Source organism: Ailuropoda melanoleuca, chromosome 16, assembly GCF_002007445.2.
Source record: "Ailuropoda melanoleuca isolate Jingjing chromosome 16, ASM200744v2, whole genome shotgun sequence".
Taxonomy (NCBI): Eukaryota; Metazoa; Chordata; class Mammalia; order Carnivora; family Ursidae; genus Ailuropoda; species Ailuropoda melanoleuca.
In genome coordinates, this window is record NC_048233.1 from 89,873,249 (window position 1) to 89,883,478 (window position 10,230).

Genomic DNA, 10,230 nt, shown 5'->3' on the forward strand with positions numbered 1-10,230 from the left:
GTTACTGGCATTTCCTATGTGGCGTAAGGAATTAGCACAGACTTGGTGGCTTGAGACAGCTCCCCGACACTGTCCTCCTACGGCCTTTGTGCGTCAGCAGGCCCAGCACGCCTCACTGGGTTCTCTGCTGGCAGGCGGCCGGCTGGGGCTGTGGTCTCATCTGAAGGCCCCACTGGACAAGGACCCAGTGTGGTTGCCGGCAGAGCTCATGGCTGCAGAATTCACGGCAGACCTGTGTCCTCCAAGGGAGCGCGTGGCAGAGACAGAGTGTCTCCCAGAGAGGCTCCTGGCCTCTGACTTCAGAGAAGGCCTGGACCCTCTTCAAAAGGGCTCACCCAACGAGCTCAAGTCCAGCAGGAGGACGTCCCCTGATGAGCTCAAAGGCAGCCGGTTAGAGGCTTTGCCTACCTGTACCTTTGCCCCAGTCCGCTGGTGGGAAACGAGTCAGCGGCCTGGCGTGCACCCAGGGGAAGGTGTGATGCATGCCTGCCTGACTCATGGGGGTCACCACAGGGTGTGTCCCAACTCGCTATCCCTGTTCTCTTCACTGGCGCCCAAACTGCCTGTCTTTGGCCAAAGGGAACCAGCTGGCCAGTGTGCCGTCCTGAAGTGACAGCAGTCTGGACAGTTTCTGTGCATCTTGGGAAAGTTGTGTCTGGTCCTGGAACCAGCCATTCCTCTAAGGATCCTGGGTCCCTTCCACAGGGATGCTTGTGGATACTTGGAGGCCCCACTTTGGGTAAGAGGGGGGCTCATGGCTGCTGGTCTGGCCACTGTTTCTGGGGCTTTTTGTGAATAGAATTCAGAAATTCATGTTTTTTTCAATATTTTTTTTTATTGTGGTAAAATAATAATTCATGTTTTTTTCAATATTTTTTTTATTGTGGTAAAATAACACTGAACATAAAATGTACCGTCTTCACCACCTCTAAGCCCACAGCTCAGGGGCACCAAGCAAATTCACACTGTTGTGCAACTGTCCTCACCANTATTGTGGTAAAATAATACAGAACATAAAATGTACCATCTTCACCACCTCTAAGCCCACAGCTCAGGGGCACCAAGCAAATTCACACTGTTGTGCAACTGTCCTCACCACCCGTCTCCAGAACTTTCCATCTTCCCAAACTGAGACTCTGTCCCCCTGAGACACCGATCCCCATCGCTCCCCTGGCCCCGGTGCCCACCATCCACTCTCTGTCTCCATGAATCTGGGGACTCCAGGGACCTAATGTGGGTGGAATCTTACAGTGTGTTTTCGTGACTGGCTCAGGAAAAATGTATCTTTAAAAAATAAAATCCATCCTGGAATCACACTGTATTTCCAATTTGAGTGCAGGATTTCAAGATTTTTCTCGACTCCTTAGACTGTATATTTCAGTCTGTCTTATGTTGGAAGTCCTGTTTCCTAAGGGCACTTAACACAATTACACACGCACACCCCACACGCGACAGATGTCCTCACATGACTGTGTTTTAAACTGGCTCGAAATCAACTTTCTGGGTGGTTGAGTCGCCAGCTGGATGGACAGCCCAGTTCACTCTGTCCCACTTTGTCTCACTCGGGGGCTTGCTTTTGCCATGTTGACGTCACTGTGTTTTATCCTACATCACACATTTCTGTGATTTGAGGTCACAGAGGAATAGGGCACGGCCACCCCCGCTCCCTGGCTCCTTGGGCTGCTTACTCTCCAGTCCGCAGGTACTCACAGCGGCCACCTGTTCAAAATGTTATTTATTCACATCCCAGACCCTTTGTTAGAGCGACGCCTGCTGGTGCCCACCCTGGCCTGCCCCTGTTGCCCCCACACCCCAGTCCTGGAGGCCAGCTGGCCACACGGTGTGGACTTCTCCCTCCTTCCTCTGCCGCACACGCCTCGGTGAGTGGGTGCCCGGTGGTTTATCCAACCAGGCCCCACATGGGGGCACGTGGGTCACTTCCAATTCTGTGCTTTTCCACAGCATGTCACCATGCATGGGCTAAAGCAGGTCCTATCATGCACACTTTAAAAAATATTTTATTTATTTGACAGAGAGAGAGAGAGAGAGAGCATGAGCAGGGGGAGGGGGAGAGGGAGAAGCAGGCTCCCCGCGGAGCAGGGAGCCGGATGAGGGGCTCAATCCCAGGACTCCAGGATCTTGACCTGAGCAGAAGGCAGATGACGCTTAACTGACTGAGACACCCAGGCACCCCCATCATGCACGTTCTGAGGCTGTCTTGCATTGTCCCCATGTGGAGTTGACCTGGTCCCAGACAACACCCGTGTCCTTGGGCCAGTCCCAACACTCCTGCCTGGGCAGCGCCCGGTCCCAGCGGTGCCCCTGTGGCTCCCCGTCACTCTCTTCTCGTGCATTTACCCAGAGCACAGCACTTACTCCACACTCTTGGGCCCCAGTGGGTGGGTGCTCTAGTGAGCGTCATACGTGGCACAGAGACCTTCCTCTCTGCACCCACATCTGTGTGTCCATCCGTGTGTCTCTACCCCACTTCCTTGTCTCTGATCTGCCAATCCCTTCTGCCAGGGCTCTGGACCAGAGAGCCAGGCCCTGGTCCCTATCCAGGCATCTGTGCACATTCTCAGCCTGGCCCACTTCTCCTGCACATGGTGGACAGTCAGGTGCAGTGCTGTCAGCCCCAGCCATTGAAGAGACTTTCGTCCTCCAGTATCTGTCAAGGCTGCCTGCGACAGTGGACAGCAGGCAGTGGCCATCCCTTTTGCCTTGCCCCTACATATGAGCCAACCCTCCCAGGAGGCGAGCTCAGGCTTCTTCCTTCTCTTTCCCTGGTCATAAGGGACTGCCCTGTGGCCGTAGGCATGAGCTGGGGGAGGGCACTGCGGTGGGTGACATGGTGGTGTAGACTGGTTGGTCAGGTAGCTTACATGGGCTCTCTGGCTCTCCTTGGGCTTGATCTTGGAATACCATTTCCAAGTTGCTCTGGATTGCTGCCGGGCTTACGACGGAGGGTACAGCAGAGCCCATCATCAGGCTCATGGGGGCAGTTCTGTCTCCGGCAGCACCAGCCGTGTGCAGGGGCCGCTTCTCAGGACGTAGAGCATTCTCAGCTGCAGCTGCATCCACGCTGCATCTGGTCCCTGGGTTGAGGCTTCAGTACCATGGGGTCTATGGGACTGTAGGCTTCGACTGGTGGGGCTTCTCGCTGTGCCAGCTGGGCCCGCTGCAGGGCATGTCGAGGCGGGCGGCCTTCCGTGTCGCACAGGTTGGGGCCAGAGCAGAATTCCCAAGTTGGAATATGTTTCCTCCAGAGAGGATAGGGCTCTGTTCACATTTACTCAGGTCAAAATGAAAAAAGAGAATTTCACATCCAATAGCTTTAGAGGAACCTGGCCTGAGTGCTGACCCACACACCCAAGACCCCGCTTGTCTGTGACCACTGCTTTCCCGGCACTGTGTAGACGCCATTTCTACATTCTGCTGGGACGCAGCTATGGGAACGAGCAGAGACTTAGAATTTATAACCTCGCTTGTCTGTGACCACTGCTTTCCCGGCACTGTGTAGACACCATTTCTACATTCTGCTGGGACGCAGCTATGGAAACGAGCAGAGACTTAGAATTTATAGCAAAATGGAGAACACAAGGCCTAAATATCTCCCCACACAAAATAGCCACTCATGGGAAACTGTGGTCCTTTTAAACACTACAGCTGGGCTTTCCAAAAAAACAAGGGCAGTCTCCAGAAGATTAAAAAAAAGGGGGAGAAATTCAGCATCTGGAAATGGCCAAGTAAGTTGTTTTGACCAACTCTGCTGCTGAGAACAATTAGAAAAAGTTGGGGTGGGGGGGATGCCCCCAAAGACCTTTTCAAGACACTGGAGGGCTTATCATGGTTATTGATCTGTCCAAGCTAGAGCAAAAGAGGGCAGAAGAGGGAGGCGAGGTCAGAGTCTGGGGCCACTTTTTCCTTTTGGGAAATGACGCATTCTTACAGCAATTTCTATAGCTGAAAGTTTGAGAAGATGAGGAGACCTGTGAGTTGTCTCCCACAGCAGGAGGGACAGAGTACATCTCAGAGACCCCAGTGAGAACCGCAGATTTTGGGTGGGACCCTGGAGTGCCACCCTCAAGGGGAAGGATGAGCTGAAGTACACCCATCCTTTCAAGAACGGAGACTCCACTTGGAGTCAACTCAATTCTTGTGTGAGCTAAAATGATCCTCGTTAGTATGGCCACCCAACGATTGCAGAAGAAAATCCTCTCTGGAGGTGATAATATCCCACAGAGCTTCTAATTATCTCTTGGATTTTTTAAGCAGCAGGCCTGGAACCCTATCGGAAGTGAGCACGCATGGAAAAACATGGGGACCGACTGCAAACAGAGGAAAAATAAACAGTAGGAACAGACCCACAAAAGATTCGGATGCTGGATGTGTCTCTAGTATTACTAATAATTCTCATGTTGTGACTTTCAAGAACTTAAGGAACCAGGTGGAGAAATTCAGCAGAAAACTAGAAATTAAGACAAAGGATCTAATGGAATTTCTAGAATTGGAAAGTACAGACCCCTCAGTGGTAGTTTGATGACTTAACTGCAAATTAGATGCAGCTTAAATGAGAATTCTAAAAGTGGAAAAAAGGCAAAATGATTTAAAAAAATACAGAATGGAACAGAAGAGCTGTACGGGACATAATGGAATATCTAACGTGTAACTGGACTTAGGGAGGAGAGAGTGGATGGAACCCAAACAAAATGTCAAAGGGGTGATGGCCGAGACTTTGCAAACTGACCTGAACACCAAGTCACAGATTGAAGAAACCCTGTAAACTCAAGAAAGAAAGAAAGAAAGAAAGAAAGAAAGGAAGGAAGGAAGGAGGGAAGGAAGGAAGGAAGGAAGAGAAAAAAACCTGGCATCTAGACATATTATAGTTACCAATGACAGAGGAAATCTTAAAGAGGGCCGAGTAAAAAAGACAAATTACCTGAATGGAAGCAACAAGTAAACTGTCAGCCACCTTCTCAATGGAAACACTAACAACCCTGCCAAAAACGGGGTGATCTCATCAAAGACTGAAAACAAAATCTACTGACCTAGAATTCTATACTCATTGAAAATATCCTTTAAAAATAAAGCAAAAACTCAACAGCAAGAAAACACATAACCTGATTTAAAAATGGGCAAAGGGCCTGAATAAACATTTCTCAAAAGGAAACATAAAGATGGCCAACAGATAATGCAAAGATCCTGGACGTCACTCATCACGAGGGAAATGCACATCAAAGCCACATTGAAATATCACTTTGCACCTGTCAGAAAGGCTAGAACACAAAAGACAATAAACAACACGTGTCGGCAGGGATGCGGAGGAAAGGAACCCTCGTGCACGGCTGGTGGGAGTGCAAACTGGTGCAGCCACTGTGGAAACCAGTATGGAGGTTCCTCAAAAAATTTAAAAAGAAAAATACCATGTGATCCCCAATTCTACTTCTGAGTGTTTTCCCAAAGGAACCAAAAACAGGATTTCAGAGAGATCTGCACTCCCATGTTCATCACAGCATGATTCATAACAGCCAAGATAAGGGAACAACCTCACTGTCACTGGCAGACGAGTGGATAAAGACCATGTGGTACATAGATACAGCGGAATATCATTTAGCTTTAAAAAGGAAGGCAGTCCTTCCAGTCGTGACAAGATGGATGATCATGGAGGACGTTATGCTCAGTGAAAGGAGCCAAACCCAGAACAACAAATACTATCTGACCTCACTTAGCTGTGGAATCTAACAAAGTCAATGTCATAGGAAGAGTTGACTCCTCTAGTGTCAACTACAGTACACAAGAAAAATGATCACATACGCAAGAGATTTAAAAAATATGATCCAGGGTCAATAAAAATACCAGTGGATTGAAATGGACCCCCTGTGACCCAGATTTTGGATTTACCTTGCTTTAAGCACCTATGACAAATATGTTCAAGACTTAAAGTATACTCTTAATATATGAACATAAAGGAAAATGTTGAAGAGGAATTTAGGCTGAAAAGAACCAAATGGAAATTCTAGAACTCAAAACTACAACGACCTGGAATGGAAAAGTTACTGGATGGCATTACTGGCAGTTATACGGTGACAGAAAACAGGGTCTGTGTAGTCAAAGACAGACCGGCAACAATGATCTAGAGAGAGTGGGAGACTGAGTGTTCTATCAGAACACATCAAATTGTCTAGCATGAGTGTAATTGGAGTCCCCAAGAGCAAATAGAGTGAGAAAGTCACAGAAAAAATATTTAAAGAAAAATGGATGAAAATGTCACCAGTTTGTTGAAAAACACTGACTTTGAAGTTCAAGGTCAGTGAATGCCAGTCTGGATATATACAAAGAAAATCATATCTAATGATACATTACATACTGGGGCCAACAGTATAGATTACGTCTGACTACTCACCTGGAACAACGGAGGCCAGAAGATGATGGAAGGACATCTTTGAAGGGCACTGATACACACACACCTGTCAACCAGAATTCTGTATCTGGGAGAGAAGCCTTCAAAAGTGGGAGTGAAATAAGAGCTTTCGGGTAAAAGATGGGAGGGCTTGCTGCCAGCAGACCCGCATGAGGAGAAGTACCAGATGATCCTCAAGGATAAAGGCAAATGATATCAGGGAGAATCTCAGCTATCCAACTGAGGAAGACCAGGTGTTTCTTCGGGATGGGTTGGGAGGGAGAAGTGGACGCTAAAAGGGTGTGAAGACATTTTGGGGGCTAACAGGCAGGTTTGGCGTGGTGACTGTGTGCTAATGTGTGTCAAAATTTAGCAAACTGTACACTTTAAATGTTTGCAGGTTATTGTACGGTAAGAAAGCTCTCTTTAAAAGCTCCGGAAGTTTAATGATGGGGAGCTCAGGAGATTTTGTAAAAGTGCTTTCTGGCTCTGAAAATGTTGTACAGGACTCGACGGGTGAAAACCAGTGAGTAAATAATTAATTACAAGGTACAACCAGATTGGAAAATGGTCTTGCAGTTTTCCATAAAGTTACACATACACCTCTCCTATGGCCCATGTACTTAAGAAAACTTACAAAAGAAAAATGTAAACACGTATCTTCAGGGCGGCTTAGTCATGGTGGCCCAAAGCTGGAAACAACTCAAATGTCCATTGGCTGTTGACAGCACAAACAGATCTGCCATCCCAGTTCTAACAATGACAACAGATCAACCAATGAAACACCCACCAACCGATGAACCCTGCAGACAGAATTTTGAGTGAAGGAAGCCAGATGAAAATTAATACCTGTGAAATTCTAGAGCAAACAAAACTCATTTACTGTTGAGAACTCAGATCCGTGGTGGCCTGGGACCGACAAATGGGAATGTGGGGCAGGTGGCACAGTGTGGGCTAACTGCAAAGGGACACGAGCCGGTTTCGTGAAGAAATGGAGATGTTTTATACCCTGCTACAGTCAGTTCCATGAGTGTACATGTTTTCAACCGAATGGAGCCACACACTTCAAGTCTGTGCATGTGACTGTATTTAACTTTATCTCAGTAAAGTGGATGACGTGCATCCCCACGAACAGTGAAAAGACAATGCACGGAGCTGGAGCGCACCTGTTATTCAGAATGAAAGGGTTCCGGTAACTCAGTGAGGAAAGAGCAGGTAATTCTGCTGAAAATCAGCAAGTGACCAAAGCCAGCACATCACAAAATAGCATTTCCTAATTTCCTATAATCATACAAAAGGGTGTTTAATGGGAGTTGGGGAAATGCAAATTGCAAGTATAATAATCTGACACACTCCCCAGGTGGGCGGTCATCTACAGCGGGAAACGCCACACCCTGGGAAGGACGTGGTGCTTCAGAGTGTGTGCATTTGTGCAACTGCTCTGGAGCATACGGTGACATTGTTGAAACTGGCGTCTGAGGACATCAAAACTTGTCAAATATTGCCAAGTCCATATATACACGTGCCTATGTGCATAGGCACATGCATGTCCATACATGGTGCACGGACACATACACACATTGCGCGTGCGCGCACATGCATGCAATCCATATACAACAATGTGTACGTGCACACACATGTATATTCCTGTGCATGCGCATGTGCAAGTATGTGTGCACATATACATACAGACACACACACGCATGCCCCTGCACACATGTATGTATGTACGTGTGTGTGGACACACACACACGTACATACATTCCCACACGCACGCACATGCATGCCCCTGTGTATGTGTACACATGCTATATGCTCNCACGTGTGTGTGTCCACACACGTACATACATTCCCACACGCACGCACATGCATGCCCCTGTGTATGTGTACACATGCTATATGCTCACAGCTGCACAATGAATATGCAACCATAGACACGCACACACCGTGCTTATGCACACACAGTGCACACATACACATACGTGTGTCCGGGATATATGCACGCTCATTTGCACCCTCCATATCGTTGCGTGCCTCTGTAACTCATTCACTTTCATTGCCATGTAGTACTCACTGCATAAATACCTACATCTATTTATTCACTCTACTGTTGATGGTATTGGGCGATTACCAAGATTTTGGCAAATACGGTGCTAGGATGATATCAGAATCGACACCCACCAATGGCTAGTGGCCACTGGGCAAGCGAGGAGAGGTTATGGTTGCGTGTGCATTCGTGAGACGTTGCTGGAGTGCCAGCTGTGTTCTGTGGCTTGGCCTGAAGGAGGGGTGCGTGACCGCTTCCTCCACAATGCTTTGTCAACCTGCGTGTATGAGTTATGCAGTCTGCTTCACGTTTCACCATCGCGAACAGAATGCACGATCGAATGAAGGTGCGTCTGTTGTTTACATCCTCAATATTCTAAAGATGCCCGTTATTCCCAATAGGACCTAGAGATTCAATGTGGTTTGGATCAAAATTCTCACCAGTGTTTGGTGGGAATTGATAAACTTATTCGAATACCTATGAAGCAATGCCAAGGGCCAGGAGAAGCAAGACCCTCTGGGAAAATAGGAGGTCGGGAGAACGTCCCCAAGCAGACATCAGAGTGTACAGAGCTGTCACAACTAAGCTGGTATGGTGTTTGTGTGCGCGGTGAGTGATGACTGATAGGAACGGGATGGAATGGAACTCCAGAGGCCAGGCCATGTGTGCTTGAACAAAATCTCGCTGCTTCACCATGACGCCGCTCTGGATGGGCAAACGGTTAAATGTCCGATGGAGCCAAGCTCTGTGGAGGGTGCAGGTGATCCAGAGCTCTCGCGCTCTGCCGCCACGATGGGAACCAGCATGGTGCTTTGGAAAACAGCTGAGCATTACCCAGAAATGTGAAAATACACATTCCCGGGGCCACCTAGCAATTCCGCTCTGGACTACGATAGCCATGGGCAACTCATGTAAATGTCACAACACACATCCACGAGTGGTCGCAGCAGCAGCGTTCACAACAGCCCCAAATTCAAAATGCAGCAAATGTCCACTCAGAGGGACGTGAACACGTGAATGCATGCGGGCTAGGATGCACCCAGCATCGAAGAGCATGGACCATTTGCACAACCAAGAAGCTAGGAAAAGGGGCGCGTGCAATATGACCCCATTTGTGCAACGCTGAGAAATCGGGGAAGTACACTGTGGGTTAGGGACGCATTCCTAAGGGGTCTCGATAAGGAAAGGCGAGAAAGCTATTGTCACAAAATTTAGGGGGTGTCCACCGCCAGACCACAAGACCGCTACATCAAAGGCGGACCTCTGGGCAGAAGCCCCAGTCCGCGGGGCAACGGGCCTGCAGGGGGCCCGGCACAGAAATCTCCCCCGATCTCACGGTGATCCGGACATCCAGGCAAAACTAAGCAAATATTAACTGAAAACAATAAAATAAGTGAATTTTAGAGATAAAAATGTAGAAATAAAATATTAGCTGATAGCAGTGCCGTGGAAGAGAGCTCGCCAGTTTAAGGCTATGCAGATCAACGACACACATGGGAAATCATGCGTATTATACTTCTAATATGTATTTAATTTCACATGCAGCAAACTACACTTTTCAGTATAAGGTCCTGTGAGTTCTGACAAGTGCGTGGAGTTTCATAACCGCCACCAAAATCGGGAAGCAGAACAATTCTGTCACCAGCTTCCTGAGGGCGATCAACCCTTCCACCCTTAACGCGGGGCAGCGGCTGAGGAGTCCTGGTCCCTGACGCGGTCCCTCGCAGAACGTTCGTTGTACGGGGTCATGCGGTGGGAGCAGGTGTCCGACTCGGGCTTCTCC